Source organism: Alosa alosa, chromosome 1 (assembly GCF_017589495.1).
Source record: "Alosa alosa isolate M-15738 ecotype Scorff River chromosome 1, AALO_Geno_1.1, whole genome shotgun sequence".
NCBI lineage: Eukaryota > Metazoa > Chordata > Actinopteri > Clupeiformes > Clupeidae > Alosa > Alosa alosa.
In genome coordinates this window covers 5,025,087-5,043,647 of record NC_063189.1, presented here as the reverse complement: position 1 = coordinate 5,043,647, position 18,561 = coordinate 5,025,087, and the positions used below count along the sequence as shown (strand labels likewise).

The following is an 18,561-nucleotide window of genomic DNA, read 5'->3' as shown; positions in this document are numbered from 1 at the left end:
CTGAGGGCAGGCGTCCTGACCCCGGGGTGGGGGCCATTTGAGCTCCCACCCGCCCTTATAAGGGCTCCCAAGGCTCGTCGACGGAGGGAGAGGAGAAGAGGCGCGATCATCAAGGCCTGGCTTCGAGCGGCGGAAGAAGCACCTGGGGACCTCTGCCCAGGCGAGGAGGAGAGCCGTCTGCTCGAGCTGCTGGGAGAGGAAGACGAGGGCCAGCTGGCGAGAGAGTGCGCGCGAGTGGGGAGGAAGGAGGAGCGGAGCGGCAGCGAGAGTGAGAGGGACGGCGGGAAGAGCGGAGAGGTCGGCAGGAGGGCCCGGAGCGGCTGCCCCCGCCGGGGGAGCGACAGCGTGAGTTGGCGGCTCACCTCTGGCTCTCCTCGAGGGCCCGGAGCGGCTGCCCCCGCCGGGGGAGCGACAGCGTGAGTTGGCGGCTCACCTCTGGCTCTCCTCGACGGCCCGGCTGTTGGCCTGTCAGAGACGGGGCCCGTTCGTCGCGGGAGAGTTGGAGGCGGCGAGGAGATGCGGGAGTCTGGGCGGCCGCGCATGGTTCGTGCCATTTTGGAGCCTGGAGGAGTGCGGGGACTTTTGGGTAGGGAAGAGGGTGGGGGCCCTCTAGTGTGTGACTGTTTTTGTGGGAGTAAAAACTTTTGGGTGCGTGTGAGGGGCACCGTGCTGTGTAGGCGCCAGTTCTAGTTGGCCTGTTGGCCGGCGCCTTTAAAAATAAATAAATAAATAAATACATTTAAAAAAAGTTTGTTGTGTGGAGTTCGTTAGCATGACCATCTCGGGGGTCGTGCCTTTGCCGAGGCCGCGAAGGAGTGGAACGGGCCGGGATCAGAGCAGTACGGCTCTGCGAGATGGCAACACGAGGAGGGACGCCGAAGACGGTAGCTGCAGCGGGAGTGCTCAGCGCGGTCCGGTTGCTGCGGAGTCGGTGCCTGTCTGTCCTGGTCGACGACTCGACGGAGCGGAGTGGCGTTGGTGCAGCTTCATCTGACCCCCCTTGAACCCCGGTGCTTGGTACAGTGTCGACGGTTGAAAATGTCAGGAGTGCCGCGGTGACACGCCGCGGAAAGTGCAGCCTGAGGGCGGCTGCTGAGAGGGAGCTGGTGACGAGATGGTCGTTACGTGGCTGCTAGCACGCCCGAACTGGATTGCTAGCAGCGTGGCGCCCCGTTGAGTGAGCTCCTGCGGCGTGCACCCCACGTGATTTGGCGGTGCTGTCGCACTGAACTGAGTGGCGGGCGACGCGCGCCGACGCTGGCATGTGGCTACCTCGTGGTCGTTGCCGAGGACGGCAACGGCTTGTTGGGGGAGCTATGTAGCGTCGGCACAGAAAGACAGTGTTAGCGTTCTCCCGCGAAATGCATGCTGGGAGTCGAGAGCGAACAGTCGGGGGGTTTATGTCGTTATTCTCTTAAGTTATAAGTGTAAAGTTAGCGTCTTTAGTGTGACATGTTTCCCTTTTAGTTTCCCCTCATGTTTGCTCCTTTTTGTGTGGGGGGCTGCAACCTCCCCTGTTGGTGTAGTCTGTGTGTCTTCTTGACCTGCCCTGTGTGCATTGTGTTCTGGGTCTGTGTCCCTGCCCTCGTTCCCAGCTAATAAAGCTTGCTCTGAACAACTCTTGGCGTACTGAAACCTTCAAACGTTACAATATCTGGAATTTGCTTCATAATTATATATTTATATTTGCTTTATTGAATGTTACTAATGTGGCAGATTTCGGAGAGACCATTAGTACTGTGTACAGGGCTGGACTGGGACGAAAAATAGGCCAATAGGCCATTTTTGGCCGGAATAACCCACTACATTCGATCAGGAACACTCGCCCAATCCTGACAGAACCCTTTAAAGCAGGGGTCACATAATAATAAATATAAACAAACTCAAAGATAGTAATTCTTGATTTCGCTTGCAAACTGATGGTTTTATGCGTTTACTAAACAAAGATTATGGAAATTAAACACCACTTTTCCATCAAAAAGCTTGTTGTAAAAGGCATAACTTGTTAGATTTAAGAACTAGGTTCGCTAGCTCTGTGTGTTATGAGCAAAGAATCTTTGGTTATGAGTCCCATAGAACAACACTGCCATCTACTGGATTAGAAAGTGTCAGCAGGCTACTTGTGGATCTGGGTGGCTTCTCTGCCGCAAAGTTTGTCTCAAAAATACGTGATCCACAAATGCGAAAACGAAAACTGTGTGTGCTGGTGATCCACAAATGCAAAATTAGATTTCACAAAGGCAAGTTTTACAAATGCCATTTCATTTACAAATACACATCTACAATTGTGAAAACCAATTTACAAGTTACAAATATGATTTTTTTATTTGTGGATGTCAAAACACGAATGAAAGTCAAGAAATATTTGTGGATGTCGCCATCTACTGGATTGCGATTTCTGTGTGCCAGTGAATTAAAGGACAAGTTCGGTATTTTACACTTAAAGCCCTGTTTTCAGATAGTTTATGATTAAATAGAACGTTTAAGACTGAAATTTGGACACACTGTTTTTCTTAAGAATTTTCGTTTTCTGTGGTATCGCCCCTCCCTCCTCCACAACACTGCATAGGTGCACTGGAACAATCCTCCCTAAAACGCATTAAACTTTCGTTTACAAAGACGTGAAACTCACCGAATGGTCAGGGATGTTCGCTGATATGCTCACACAAAAATCGCTGCAAAAGATTCTTTCCAACAGGTTTTATCGTAGTTTTTGTCCAACTCCATTGACTTGTATGGATGTGCTGTGAGGTATGGTATTACTCTGCTGCCGGAAACGGATATGGAGTTGTTTGTATTCTTTCTGTAGTCTTATGCAGTCGCGGTATCGTAGGCTACTACGCTATCCAAATTATTGTCACGTCCAACCATGGCTAATGCTAAAATGTCTTGGAACTTGCACGATGTGAATGATAGCCTACGTGAATCATTATGTTTTCATCATGAAAGTTCCACAGCCAAAAAAATAGTAAACGTACAAAATCATGTAGCCAAATGATTCATGTAGGCTAGGGTTAGTGTTAGGCTTATGATGTGAACATGACAGGTTATGGACATAATAAATAAGTTCATTTTCCGCCTGTTACAAACGTTACGTTACAAAATGTCAACCTTACCCCAAGTTCTTCCTACTCTGTCGTCCCAGGAGGTAATGTGGGAACCGCTGTATTTCTCAGGCGAAAGAGCTTTTTGGGCGATTTTTTTCGACGTCCAGCGAAGTTCAGTAAAATGCAGACATGGTGTTCAGCTTTCTGCAGATTCTCAACAGGTGTGCTCACATCCAACCCCAGAAATTCCAGCCACAACTTTAGCCTTTCTGGATCATTGAAAGGAAGTCTGCGACAACTTTTTTTGCTGCGAATTTTCCCGCAATTAGGAACGGCATAAAATCACCTCATTTTTAGCTGTCTGTTGCAAAATACTCCAAGACAGCGATCTTCTGCTTCTTCTGTGTATTCAATGAAATGCCAGTGGTTTGCTTGTAATTGGCAAGACGGTGTAAGGTGCATTATCGCCACCAACTGGGCTGGAGTGTCTATTATTCAAGCTCTCAACGGAAGAATGTACGGGTGTGAGGCGTTTGGAAAAATAGCTCCACAGTTTTACAACGCATGGTAAAACACCTGTTGGAAAGCATCTTTGTAGCGATTTTTGTGTAAGCATATCAGCTTAAACACCCTGACCACTCGGTGAGTTTCACGCGTCTTTGTAAACAAAAGTTTAATGCGTTTTAGGAAGGATTGTTCCAGTGCACCTATGCAGTGTTGTGGAGGAGGGGGGGCGCTACCACAGAAACTGAAGGGACAGCAGCATGTGTCCAAATTTCAATCTTAAACATTCTCTTTAATCATAAACTATCTGAAAACAGGGCTTTAAGTGTAAAATACCGAACTTGTCCTTTAAAGTAGGCCTATTTACGTGTGGATTTGTGTGACTTTCATGTGAAGAACGTCTCAAAAACACGTAACTTTGGAGAGCGAAGAATGCGTGTGCTGGTGATCCACAAATGCAGAATCACATTTCACAAATGAAATTTTTGGTTTTACAAATGGTATTTTATTTACAAATGCACATCTATATTTGTAAAAATCAATATACGAGTTACAAATATGATTTTTTTTTTATTTGTAGATATCAAAACACATGCAAATCAAGAAATATTTGTGGATCCCCCTCTGCGCATATACAAATATTATTAAGACAAATTTAGCTCCATAGTGATGAAAAACATTAAACACAACATGAGTGACTCACTATGTTAGCAATAAAAATATGGTTGTGCTTTGATTAGAATTTCCGAGTTTATTACATGTTAACTGTAATCATGTTCCCATTAAATACATTAATAAACTATAGTATGGCTTCTTTAATGCTCAAACATGTATTTAGAGAACACTTGTATTTGGTTTTAGTGATTACATTTGAAATCAACCCAAGTTAGGGTAAAATAAGCCAAAAAAAATCGCTATTTTATGTTAAAATGCTGATTATGCGTCTTAGAACTCAGAATTGAGCTTGGTAAACAATTCAGAATCAGCACCCTTAAATTAGGTAAGAAGGGTGGTTTACCAACTTTTCCTCAAATTTGCCGTCAGGAGTTCTCTTCTGTGAAGCTGATCCCCCTCTATAATGACATTATGACATAATGCTTCACTTTGGACAAAGGCATCTGCTAAATCCATAACCATAACCATAATGCTTCTGTTATTAAGTGACATTCGTTTTTTGTCATAAGTTAGGAAATTAGACCATTTTTAGTATGTAGTTGTTTTAACTATTATGCACTGGCCAGTTGTTCTCGCCCCACTATTCCCATCTAAAAGTCAAATGAAACAAAATAAAAACAAAAAAAAATTAAGAAGAAGAGATAAAAGAGAGGAGTTATAAAAAAGACACAGAGTGGTTTAAAACTTTAATTAAAATTTTCATTAAGACCTTGTGGGTGTAGTGTTCGAAGTTTTAAAATCCACAATCTCTCTGCTCTTTTCCTCTGTAAAATTGTCCAGCCTGGGTTCCCTTCAAGGCCACAGGCCCTCAAATGTGTGATGTTGTGCGTCTGGAAGTGTGTGACGAGGTAAGTGTTGAGTGTATTTTTGTGTATGTTGTGCAGGTGTTGTTTAAGGCGTGTGCGTAGTGTATGTCCAGTTTCCCCGATGTACAGCATGAGACAGTGAGTGCAGGTGATAACATAAACTAAATTGGGAGTGTCTAAATTTAATGGGTTAGTGGGTGCAGAACAGTGGCTATGGATATCGTTGATGAATAAGTGAGGGGTGAAATGTAGGTTTTCTTTAGGGGGTGGGGGTTGTAAGTGACGGGTGAAGGTGGTGCGTATGAGGAGGTCTTTGAGGTTTTTATTTCGTCTAAATGCAGAGATGAGTGTGTGGTGTTGGAAGGTGGGGTGTGTTGTTTGATATTCAGTATAATGTTGTTTCAGTGTGTGGTGTAAGTGTTGTATGCCGTGTGAATAGGTGCTAATAAGGGGCAGGAGTTGGGGTTAGGAAGAGGGTTGGGATTAGGGTTAGGAAGAGGGTTGGGGTTAGGGTTAGGAAAATGGTTGGTATTAGGATCTGGGTTGGGGTCAGGGTTGGGGTCCGGGTTGGGGTTAAGAGGAAGGTCTGGTGTGGGAGTGGGTGATGGGCAAGTGTTTGGGGTGTATGAGTGAGTGGGAGCAAGGCCGGCCAGAGTCAAGTGTTTGATCTGGCCCGGAGGAACGCTTTAGAGTAGTGCCTCCACGGAGGGCTTGAAAGAGTTGTTGTATGGCATGGTGAAGGTCTGTGGAAAAGGAGCAGATGCGATGAAAGCGGATGATTTGTGATTTAACTATGGATCTAAACGTGTGTTTGGGGTGATTACTGTGCTTGTGCAAAAGTGAGTGAGTGTCTGTGGGTTTAAAATAAACTTTGGAACTAAAAGTTTTATGTGTAGGTGAAATGGGGGTGAAAAAGATGGTGGTGTCTAGAAAATGAATCTGGTTTGGGTCAATAGTGGCCTTAAGTGAGATGGATGGGTGATGTGAGTTTAAGGTGTCTAAAAAAGTGTTGAAATCCTGTAGGGGATGTGGCCAAGCTCCAATGATGTCATCCAGAAAACGAAAGTAAAAAGTGGGTTGAAGGGGGCACTTGGCTAGGGCGGCCTGCTCCCACTCACTCATGTAGATGTTGGCGTAGGAAGGTGCAAAGCGTTGACCCATGGCAGTCCCGTGTACTTGTAAGTAAAGTTTATTGTCAAAGTTAAAATCATTATGAGTGAGACAGATTTCTAAAAGTTGCAGGAGGATGGTGTCCGGTCTGTGAGGGTCTGGGTATTTTTGAAAAGTGTTTTGAACTGCTTGTAATCCGACGGGGGTGTTGATATTGGTGTAAAGGCTATCTACGTCTAAAGTGAAGAGGTGAGTGTGGTGTGGGACTGCCATGGGTCGAAGCCTAGTGAGGAAGTGGTATGTATCCTTGAGGTAGGAGGGGTGTCTGTTGGAAAGGGGGTTGAGATATGAGTCAATATAGATGGAAATGTTGTATGTGGTGCTGTTGCAGTCTGACACAATGGGACGACCAGGAGGAACCCGAGAGGGAACTGTCCAAGTCTGTGGGGGTTTGTGAATTTTGGGGAGGAGATAGAATTGTTGTGGTCGGGGGTGGTCCGGTCCTTGTAAAAATATACTTTGTTTATGGTTAATGAAGTGTTGTTGATAAAGTGAGGTGACTAACCGGCGGATTTCAGACTGTGCTGCGGGTTGGGTGGACTGTGCTATGGGTGTATAAAACTGGGTGTTGTTGAGCTGTCTGTGTGCTTCAGTGAGGTAGTGATGAGTATCCATGATTACAATTTTGGAACCCTTGTCCGCCGGTTTGATGACTATAAATTTATTGTTTGTGAGTTGTGAAATGGCCTGTTTTTCTGCTAGTGTGAGGTTACTGGTGGTGGGGGGAGGGAGGTGTCTGAGAAAGGAATTGAATGCCTGCCTGTCCCTGTGAATGTGCTTAACTAATTTCTTATCTAATTGTGAAGTGTGGGGTTCCCAAGTGGAGGGGAGAGTGAAAGGGGTGGGAGTGTAGGTGTCCTCTGAGGAAAAGTGATGGAGTATTTTAAGGCGGCGGTGATAAAGGTGTAGGTCCCTCTGGAGTTCCTCCCGGTCCATGCGAGTGGTGTGTGGAATGAATGTAAGCCCCTTTCCAACAGAGAGCCAGGGGAAGTGGGTTGGAAAAAGGGTGGAAAGGTTCATGATTAAATCATGAGGGAGGGTGGGAGTGGGGTAGAGGGGTGAGTGTGCAGGAGGGGGGTGGGGGTGGGAGTTGGGGGCCAGGGTTATGGGTGGAGTTATTGAAAATGTAAATATTGGCACCAATGTGTAAAGATTGTATGAGCTGTATGGGGTGTCAAGTGTATGTTATCTTGGGTGGTGTGGAAGGTGTCTGGGGGGATAGTGGGGATGTGGGGGAAGTGGGAAGTTATAAAGTTGTTAATGTGAGTGAGATTGGCCTGCTGTTGGGTAGTGAGGCGGGGTGAAAAATGAATAAGTGGAATGTGTATGATTGCATCGGGGAAAACTGTAGAAGCATGTTTGTAGAGGATGAGGAACTGTCTGATGCTGGTGTTTTTGGGGTCGTGGTCCTTGTTGTTGAGGCCCACTGACAAGACCACCGACTTCACTTGGGGAAGGGGGGTGGTTTTCTGTAAGAGTTTGGCAAAGTGGTAGGTGGTGGCTCCGGGGTAACTGTCAATTTGTATATCGGGATGGGTGAAGGGGGGAATCCTATTGAGATTGGAATCTCCTATGAAAGCTAGTGGTTTGTGTATTGAAATTGACCATTCTTCCAGTTTGTTTCTGAGGGCACGGTGGTAAGTGGGGTGGAAGAGGTGTGTAGTGGGTGGTGTGGGTTGTAAGAGGAGGTTGGAGATGGTGTGTGGTGAGGTGTGGGGTGTGGAAGGGATAGGAGGGTTGGGGTGGGAGTAGGGGGGTTGAGGGCCAGGTGAACTGTGGGAAGAGTGGAGTCGGTGAATCTTTTCTGGTACCTCTTCCTGGCCCAGCCACACGCTATTTGAAAAGCTGTGTTGTTAAAAGGTGCTGAAGGTGTAGTAAAGTTTAAAATTTGTGAGGTGTAGTGGTCGTGTAAAATCTGCATGTTCTGTTCCATCCACTGTGTTGTGTTGTTTCTGAGTAATTCTAGTGTCTCATGTTAACCCATTCCATTTGCACACATGTGCATAAACAGATATTCACACACACACACATACATTCACAGTAATCATATGTATGACACATACACACACAGTAGACATATGTACGCATGCATGCACATGCACACACACAGGCAACACCCACAAGCACATGCACGCACGCACACACACAAACATAAACACACGCACACATGCACACAATTCAAGAATTTCTCAGAATTATGAACAGGCAAGATGGGGGTGGGGTTGTATAAAATGTATTTTACATGTGAAATCTATGAACTAATCATGTTTTGGTACTTGTTGTCTAGCAGATACCAGTGAGAATTGAGTGTGCATAATGCAATTCTGTGAGATAGAATCCTATATGCCTTTCACCTTTTGTTTTTAGCCAGCAGCCAGACCAGCAGATACCCAAACTTTGCTGAATTACTGAAGCTAAGCAGACTTAGTTAGTACTTGGATAAGAAACCTCCTTGGAAGAGTAGGTTCCTGCTGGAAGCGGTGTTGGTGGCTGGCCGGCCAGTAGGTGGCACTCTTCCCTGTGGCCAAAAGCCACCAAACAAATATCAATCCCAATGTCCTATTGCAGTGACAGGGACACTGTACTGCAGGAGATGTTTTCCTTTGCATGAATGTTAAATTGAGGTCCTGACGCACCATGGTTGTTAAAGATCCCATGGCACTTATTGCAAAAAGTAAGTGATTCCCTGATTTGCTTTATTTATGTACATATACATAAAGACACACACACATGCGCGCACACACACATACACACACACTACACATGCACCCTCACATACAAAGACACCTACATACACAAACACACGCACACACACACACACTCACACACAAAAAAACACACACAAAACACATATACACAAAAACAACCACACACTCAATTACAAACACACAAAAAAGGAACAAAGTAGGAAATGAACACAATTTGACAAGCGTTACTTATTTTTCTGGAAAAAATGTGCTGGACTGGGCTGCGGTACATCTAGTTTTAAGTCAAATAATTTTATGAGAAAGCTTAAAGTAAGTCAAAACTTTCTTAAATTAAAGAGAAACTATGCAGTTTGGGCAATTTCTTCGCTGTTTTCTCGCTTTCTGCTTCTTTTCACTGGCTCTGCCATGACGAATGTCTGAGAAACTCCATCGCTATCTTGTTCTGTGTGTAGTTCAGTAAAGCAATTTGTTACATTGTTCAAAATCCCCATGTCATGTGACCAAAGCGGTGTCGGCAGCAGGCTACTGTTTCCGTGCGTTTAATTAACAGTGTAGACTTTTCTTAAAGGATAATTCCGGTATTTAGCACTTTAAGTCCCTTTTCTGGTTTGTTTTGGATGAACTAGAGTGGTGGACACCGAAATTTTGATGTTGGGTCCTGTTTCGACTTTCTGACTTGTTTAGAATCGCCTTTGACTGTTTCAGAGTGGCTGGCTATGGGCATGCACAATGTCCTTAAGTATGTCCTTAAAACAACCCTTAACGTTCGTTTTCAAAACTGTGCAACTCAACGAGTGTTTAATTTGCGTTGGCTTCATTTTGTCTGCCTGCAAATGTAGCCTACAGTAGGTTTAACAAGCTGCAAATTCACACTGGGTGCAGCAACAATCCCAGCAATCCTCAAGTTTCTTAATTATAGTCATTTTTGTTGGATAGCCTGTTGCGCAATTAGTATACAGCCTGTCCAAATATAGCATTTAGGGATCATTATTTGTGCAGTGTAAAGTGACTCAATATTGATTCGCATGGTTTATTATCACATATGAACATCACATTAAATAACCGAGGACTTCAGAGACAGGGCAAACTTCTACCACCATTCCCAAAATGTTATCCCAACCAATTAAATAAATGTGCGCCTATAACGAGGTGAAGCGCGTTCCCGAACAACTTCTTTTCCTCTGAGGGAATGTCCAATCAAACGACATACCGTTGTACCTTACGTTGTCTCCGCCTGTAACGTGGAATTTAATAAGCTAATTCTAGGTGGTGCCGTAAACGAACACCCATGAAACGCCATTTTCGTAAAGATGGCTGCGGCAGAGCCCGTTTCGAACATAGACAGTAAAATATATGGACAGAGTCATCACGTAGACGGCAGTCGAGACGGGTGAAGCAAATTTCAACCGTTTTCTATTGGTCGACGAGGCTTTCTGCGCAGGCTCAGGGGACATAGATGTAACGTAGGCACATAGTCTGACTCGTGTAACTCTTGTGATAGCTGCACCGAGAGATTGGGTTAATGTAGCCCTTACTTCGTTACCACCACGTCTACATTTACTTTTCTTAAATGTCCTAGTTGTTCGTAGATAAATGTGATTTGACTGATTTCATATACACAGCACTCGCCACATCAAAACTTCGCTGAAATGTTGTGGTCCGATGTTTTCGTTCTTATCCAGAGAATACGGTTATTTTGCTCCTGTGCGACGGTTTAACCCGCTCTGCTCCCATGCTCATTACGTAAATTACGTCACTTTAGCATTGATGTCGGATAAAAGTTTATTACTCAGCCGGTAAGTCAGTTTTGAGGTTATGACGCCAATTACACAATGTTGTATTAGTCCGAAAATAGAAATAGTTCATACAAAGGCTTAAAACGCTTCAGCTGTAACGTTATTTGATGTCAAAGTGGCGCCAAATTCAATGGGGTTCAATGTAATGGCTAGGTGGAACTGGTCTATTTAGCCTCAGATCCGCCATAGTGTTTACGCTCTCCGAATGTTCGCCTGCCCCCTTGAAGCACTAGCCTGACATAGCCAAACTCAATTCTAGTCAGAATATGAGTCTGATACTGCTCTATTGGGACGTAATTATGGGGCGTGTTTCAACCAATACAGGGGGAGAATGCCTCTGCACTCAATTAGATAGACCTAACCTATCAGAGCAACAAAATAGTTTACGAACCATCCTTCTTCTCCACAAATGCCTTAACATTGTTTTCTGGTCAATTTCTGTTGTGCCGTCAATATCTCCTTCAACACTTATTAGCGAAATCTAAGATACGTAGTAGGGTAGGCTATTAGGAAAAAACTGATAGCCTATATCCCCTCCGTTTTTAAAGTGCCCATATTTTGACTATTTTTCAACAAGTTCAAATAGGTCTTTGAGTTCCAGAAAACATGTTTCTGAAGTTGTTTGGTGGAAATAGCGTGTAGGAAACGATTGTTACCTAACTCTATTACTCTCTGTTTCAGCCACTTCCAGAGTGTGCTGTTTTCTGCTGCTCATTACATATTCATGATCTGCAGCTAATTTGGCCACGCCCAAAGCTTCTAGAATCTTTGCCCACGCCCCACTGACTCTTACCATTACTAAGTTTTCACGTGGACATGGCGGCAGTAGCTCCCCTCCTTCAGGATCAGATTCTGGTTCGAACATGAATCTGATCCTGAAGGAGGGGAGTCTCCTGCACTACCCGAGACTCAGAGAATTCAGCAAGATGCTTCTGAATGGTTAGTGAAACTTTCTATTTTTTTTTAAACTTAGATAGTCAGTGTTTAACGTTAGTGCCAGGTCAGGCACTATTTATGAATTATTATTGATTATTAATGAATTTGTATTCACACAGTAGTAAACTATATTGTGCTTCTTGTTCACAAAACGTGAAGTTATGTCTTCTAAACACCCCGCTGCTTCAAGCTTTGCTCGGTTGACATTGGACATGGTGGTTGGCAGATCCTGTAACCTGCTCTAACTTATAACGTTACAGTTTTTCACAGTAAAATTAAGGAGGGCTAGAGACTGAGTGTTCCTAAAGTACAGAAGTATTTTTCTGTCATACTTATGAGATTTGCATGTATGTGCCTGATATATTGGTGTATACTGGTGTGTTCTCATTGTAAACTTGAGAAAGTCTAGCCTAGCACTACTTACTATTCACCTACTTACGTCAGGCTGAGAAAAATTACTAGCTAGCTGGAGCACGCTCGTTCAAATGTAATCGTGGGTGCTATTATTGGGTAAAAAATACCATTCTTTCTTTAGCTTTATTCATGCATGACTCCTTTCGTATTTGTTTGTTTAGGTGCACATGTGGAAATTGTGCAACAATGCCGTCAGAGCCTGAGAACTTGCTGCCAGGAGGTACCACAGGTAACATGATCTTTCCTATACTTATGTCAGCAATATATGATTGCAGACAAGATGCCACTGCAGATACTTACCTTAGGTTATGCATAATAGGTTACAAGACGGCTGCAGCAGCTGGATGAAAGGCCTCCATGTATGATAGGCAAACAGGTTCTAAACCTGGACAGTCTAAATGTGTTCTCACTGCAGAATGCATGCAACATTTACAGGGCTGACTATGGTCCTTTACAGTTACGGGGAATAGAGCAGTGAGTTATCTGTAATAACCTACTTACATTCACTGTGCATACAACATAATAAAGCAAATATAGTCTGCCAAAGCCTCCATTTCAGAAATTTTTCTTGAACTTATAGCCAAGTATTTCCTTAGCAAACTGTATATTACACAAATTCACATGAAGCATTTTACACATGCAATAAACATTTATTTACCACTGTACATAAAAATACAGTATTGAAGGATTCACTGAATCCAAATTAGACATACATTATAAAACCTGTTGACTAGCAATGTTCATTTTTCTCAGTCGTTACAGGTATTAAGCCTACAGAAGTTTTGTGAGCTGGTGCTGGGGCTTCCTTGGTAGAAAGATACGGTAGTGATCCTCATGTGTCGCGGACGGGAGTTTCCTGACGCCCATGGAAGATATGTAGGCTTCAAACTCCCGCCCCTTGATTGAATCTTGAGACATAGCTGGCGATGACCTCCTCCTTGTCTGGATGCTCATATTGTGAAGACAGGTCCGGCGGGATGTTTATCTTCAGAATCTCGTCTCCATACGATGATGGGTCAACAAAGACTTTCTCCATGATCATGTCCATCAAATCATCAACATACCCTGTGCAATACACACACAAAAAAGTGAATCACTAGTATAATTTACTACATTATTCAACAACTGTTCATATTGACATTTTGCATGTGAAATTTTGTAGTTTCTCAGGTATTTAAGTAAGTTTGTTTGGTTTTATTTATTGTGTTGAAACCACTGTTGCAGTACTTTGTCATGTACAATGTAAATGTTTTTTTTTTTTTTTACACAAAAACACTTACGGAATGTAGCGTCTGTCTTCACTGGTCTGGCTCTGCACTCTCCCTTCCTGAATTTTGGAAAGCTCAGTTTGTAAAGAGGATCCCCTGAAGATGTGGTGGCTTGTCCTCGATTAGCATTCTCATTATAATGCAGTGCAGCCAGGTAGAGTCTTGGACAGTAAAAAGAAAATCAGACATGAAAACAATTTCAAGTAATGGGCAAATATTCTCAAAGAATAAACACAGTTTCATTTACCTGCACAGCATTCCTAGATATGGATTGACCACGTTTTTGGGTGTGAACCGCAGAATGACACTATGGAATGCCTCCAAAGAGGACGTCTGGTAGTGGGGACTGAGTTTGGCGATATCCTTCAGGACAGTCTCTGGTCAGCTCCTTTTTCTAGATTGTAGAACGCAGGAGTTCCTGCAAGACAAAATAAATATATATATATATATATATATATATATATATAATCATATTTTTGGTAATGACCATAATTGCAGAGTCCTAGACAGTTGTGTGCCAACACTTTCAGGGGGCTCAGTCTGGCAACCAATATATTTTGTAGCTGGTCTTTCTTCTGTATGTAATGTTAATGATGTACTGGCCTTTACAAAAAGAGAAATGACATCAACTTCATCTTGCATGTATGCCAACAGCTACATCAAGTAAAAAAAAGGATCACTAATAAATACTACACAAGAGAAGAAACCAATTACAAATAATGGTTGGCTTTGAGTGTAAATTGTCCAGTGATGTAGCAATTTCAAACATACACTGATTCTACCCTGGACAACACTAACATATTCCAGTTCAGAAAACATTTCCAAACGCATTATTTTAGCAAATTCCCCGAAACCGCCGGGGATGAGTACTGCATGACCGATTTTGTCACAGGGTTTGAAAGTCGAGACAATGCTGATTGCTAAGATAGCGGTTAGCGTTACCTTGTATGGTGGCAAAACACTACCCACTTGGTTAGTTTAGCAAAACACTGCTTGGTTAGTTCGTGTAGAATTGCAAAATAAACACAGGTAAATACGTGCACAATTTGACATCTCCCTTGTACATGAATTAGCTGCTAAAAATATCAGAAACATATGTTTGGATTAGGGGCGAGCTAGGCCTAGCTACTGTCTCTTCTGATGTGGTGGGCAAAAATCTACTGTAACGTTAGCTTGACGACCAAACTTGTAATCTCGCCCACACACACACACTTGTTTTAAACTGACTTGTTGTTGCGCAACCCATTACAGCATAGAAATCTTTTACAAATGCACAACTTTCGAAAGTTTCGCTGGACAATGGCTTTGCAGGAGAAACCAAGCAGACTTGTAAACTAACTAATGTTAGAAGCTAGCGCTAGCGGTTAGCCGCCTCGGTGTCAATGGAAAAACACACGAGTTTACCCTAGAACTAATTTACAAATTAAATTGTATAGAACTACTTACATGTTCCTCGTCTGCAGGTATTTTGCGGAACTGCGCCGTCGTTTAAGATGAGTTTCCCGGCTAATCCTGCCTTGTACTGACTGTAACGTTAGTTTGAGAAACAGTCAGTCTCGAAATGATTGTTGCCAGTTTCTTGCTAACTGTAGCATGGATATTGCCATCAAAAATAAATGCAATCCATGCCGCTCTTCAGCTGGGACAAGATGAAGTGTTTTGTGCTCTTTTGTATAGCCAACAACAGAGCATTTTGCGTGGTACTTTGACATGGTGTCTTCTGATCTGAACCAGTGCTTCCAAATCGGTAATGACTGCTATCCAAGAAGTTACTGCTGTGCCTGGTGGGTGGAGACACTGTACGTATGCTCTGAGGGGGTGGGAATATTCAAATATTTCGGCTTGTGACGTGTGAAGCCTTGGCGATTTTGAACAGCTCACCCAGAGTGAAGGCGGGATCAATTCTGAAACCTGTATCTCACTCAAAACAGCATGGATGGTTTTTCTTCCAAGTTTGTATGCGTGTGGAAGCACCAGAGACACACAATAACACCCCAAATCCCAGAAAAAGTGATTTTTGCATAATATGGGCACTTTAAAAATAATTCTGTTTAACACTGATATGCTACAAACATGTTATAAACAGCTGAGAAAGGCTGTCGCAAATCCGATCAAATCAGGGATTTCAAACGAAGGAGACATTCTCTGGCTGCGGTCAATTTCAAACTTTTTTGGCTGAAGTAGCTAGCCTAGCATGGGCCATTGAAATTAATGGGGGCGGGACTTAGTCACTCTCTCCAGTAATATGTAATACCTCCATGCCATAAACCAATAAAAAGCATATTTTCTACGTTCTGCTTGTGTTTATGTTACAGAGCCCCTAAGGGGACATGACCAAAAAAAAATCTAAAGTTTAGTTTCACGTGCGCACATGAAAGTTTTGTGTGCGCACGCAAAACCTTTCCAAATGAAACTTTCACGTGCGCACATGAACGTTTCACGTGAGCACATGAAACTAAATTTTAGATTTTATTTTGCTCATGTCCCCTTTTATGTAGCTTATCGGACGTGTAACATTTTTGAAAGTGGAAAAAAAATGCTTCATATAAAATAATTTGGCGGACCCCCTGCAGTACCTCAGCGGACCCCCTAGGGGTCGCGGTCCCCCGGTTGAAGATCACTGGCATACAGGAAGGGGCAGGATATGCATTTCAATGGAGGATTCCTTGAGTGCTGTGTCTCCTCATTAGAAAGTCTCTGGTTTACTCTCAACACTGACAACCCACTCAGGCCCATCCTGTAGGCCTACACACACATTAACTTCAACAAATTATTTCAAGTTTTCATCCCTCCACATACATTAACTTTAACAAAATAAGTCTAAGTTTTCATCCCTCCACGTACATACTCAGCATTTCTTAGCAGCAAATCCCAATATCACCCCCATCATCATCCTACACATGTTCAGATATCAAGGTCACCATGTGTGTCTCTGCTGCCATGTGTTGCATGTTGGCACCCCTTAGTGGCAGCATAAGGTACTACTAGTGCTTGTTACAAATAACACAAGCTAAATGAGAATATTAAGATCTCGTTTCCAAAACGCTATATCCACCATCTTAATGCATTTTCATACATATTTTGTTTTCTGTTTTGAAGTAATTTCAGTGTAACTGTAATTGGGTAATTGAAATTTGATGTATCTTTACTCAATCAAAACACAACACAACTGTGATTTTATTGATTACTAAGATATACAAATCAAATAACATGACATATTTTTTGTTTTTTTTTTCAAAAATGTATTTATAGCATTTTGGAAAAGAGCTCTTCAAATATTCTTTCAGTTCAGTAATTTCATATTTCCATGGCATAACCTCACTTACTGTAGCGAGGGCATAGAGCAGTGACCCCACCCGCTCTCAAACCCAGGTTTCCGGGGTATTAACGTGCAGCTAGACCGCAACGCCAAAGAGCCAGGCCCGTTGGTATGGCAGTCAGAACGCAGACAACACACTTACAGAAAATAAATAAATAAATAAATAAATAAATAAATAAATGGAAAGAAGGCAACTAACCTCTACAAATGAAACCAATTCTGTCAGCCATCTTTATCACAAAACAGGTTTAATTTAATATCTCTTTATTTTTTAAAATAATTAAACATTTGTATTTTTCCAACCCTTTTTCCTTGTCTGTTCTCAGATGTGATTTGGGCCTTTCTGTAGCAAGAGTCTCAATGCAGCGAACAGGAAGTGTGATCTGATCAGGGTGCCCAGTCCTCCACAACCCATCCCACAATCCCTCTCTTCCCCCTACACCCCCCTCCCCCTAACGCTGGAACTAAAGAAAACTAATAGGCTAAAGGAACTTCATCAAAATTAAAAATAAAAAACAAAAACAACCAAAGGAAAACAACTGAGAATAGGGAGAGCAGTCGCCTTGGACAGCAGGAGGCCTGGTTTCATAATCCCAGTGTGTGTGTGTGTGCGCGTGTGTGTGTGTGCGCGTGTGTGTGTGTGTCTCTCTCTCCCGGCTCCTATGGAGGCTAAATGCTAAAAGCTCTACGGGATGGAAAATAGAAATGGACTGCATTACAATAGTGTGGTAGGTTCTTAACACTGTAAGGAACACACACACACACAGACCTACACCCAGACATAGTCAACAGACCGTGTGTGTGTGTGTGTGTGTGTGTGTGTGTGTGTGTGTACACATGTGTGTGATGCTATTTTTCACAACAGCAAGCTTCTCTGGTTGCATGCGGTGTTTTTGCCAGTGCTGTGTCCATGGAGACGCTGCAGGGAGGGGTTAGGCTGAAGGGCTGTTTTGTGATTCGCTCCGCAACTTAAGTCAAAAGCACTCAACCAATCAGAATCCTCACAGTGACCATGAAGTCCAGGTCAACGGAAACCATTAAACATAAAATGAAAATGAACACACAGGCCACGTACACACAACCTGACGGGAAAACTAAAATGCTGACAGTGTGTGTGTGTGTGTGTGTGTACCTGGTTGTTCAGGTACTCTGGTTTTTATGCCTTTTTGAATACTAGAGGGGCCAAGAGGTGTGATTTCATGAAAAACGTCCTGTCAATTCATCAGAGCTGAGAGTGCTGACAAGGTGGCGCCCTGGAGCACGGGCAGCAGACTTCTTCAGTGGGAGAAGACCTCCTCGTCTAGGCCTAAGGGCAGCAGACTTCTTTAGTGGGAGAAGACCTCCTCGTCTAGGCCTGAGGGCCTCTGCACCGCAGGCAACCCGGCCCCACACTCACGCCAGGGCCCCACACTCACACAGGCAGCCCCCTCACACATAAACACACACACAGAGAGAAAGCCCAACAGGATCCCTCACACCCACACACACACACAACCATGAACCCGGGCCCCTCACACACACACACACACACACACACACACACACACACAGAAACCCTACAGGGCCCCAATGGACACACACAGGCAGGCCCCTACAGGGGCCCCACACACACAGGCAGGCCCCCACAGGGCCCCACACACACAGGCAGGCCCCTACAGGGCCCCCACAGGGCCCCACACACACAGGCAGGCCCCTACAGGGCCCGGCCCCACACACACAGGCAGGCCCCTACAGGGCCCGGCCCCACACACACAGGCAGGCCCCCACAGGGCCCCACACACACAGGCAGGCCCCCGGGCCCCAGGGCATCGGTGAGGAGGGAGGAGAGGCGACGGAGTCCTGGGGAAGGGATGGGGGCGGAGTCCTGGGGAAGGGATGGGGGCGGAGTCCTGGGGAAGGGATGGGGGCGGGGCTCCTG

At 44.0% G+C, this 18,561-nt stretch overlaps 1 long non-coding RNA gene across 1 annotated transcript; it reads left to right on the top strand.

Moving 5' to 3' along the window:
- Positions 1–11,522: 11,522 nt before the first annotated feature.
- On the top strand, positions 11,523–12,873 carry LOC125308300. Its single transcript, XR_007195861.1, has 3 exons — positions 11,523–11,645; positions 12,218–12,285; positions 12,810–12,873. It is a non-coding gene; the product is annotated as an uncharacterized LOC125308300 (long non-coding RNA).
- Positions 12,874–18,561: the final 5,688 nt, after the last annotated feature.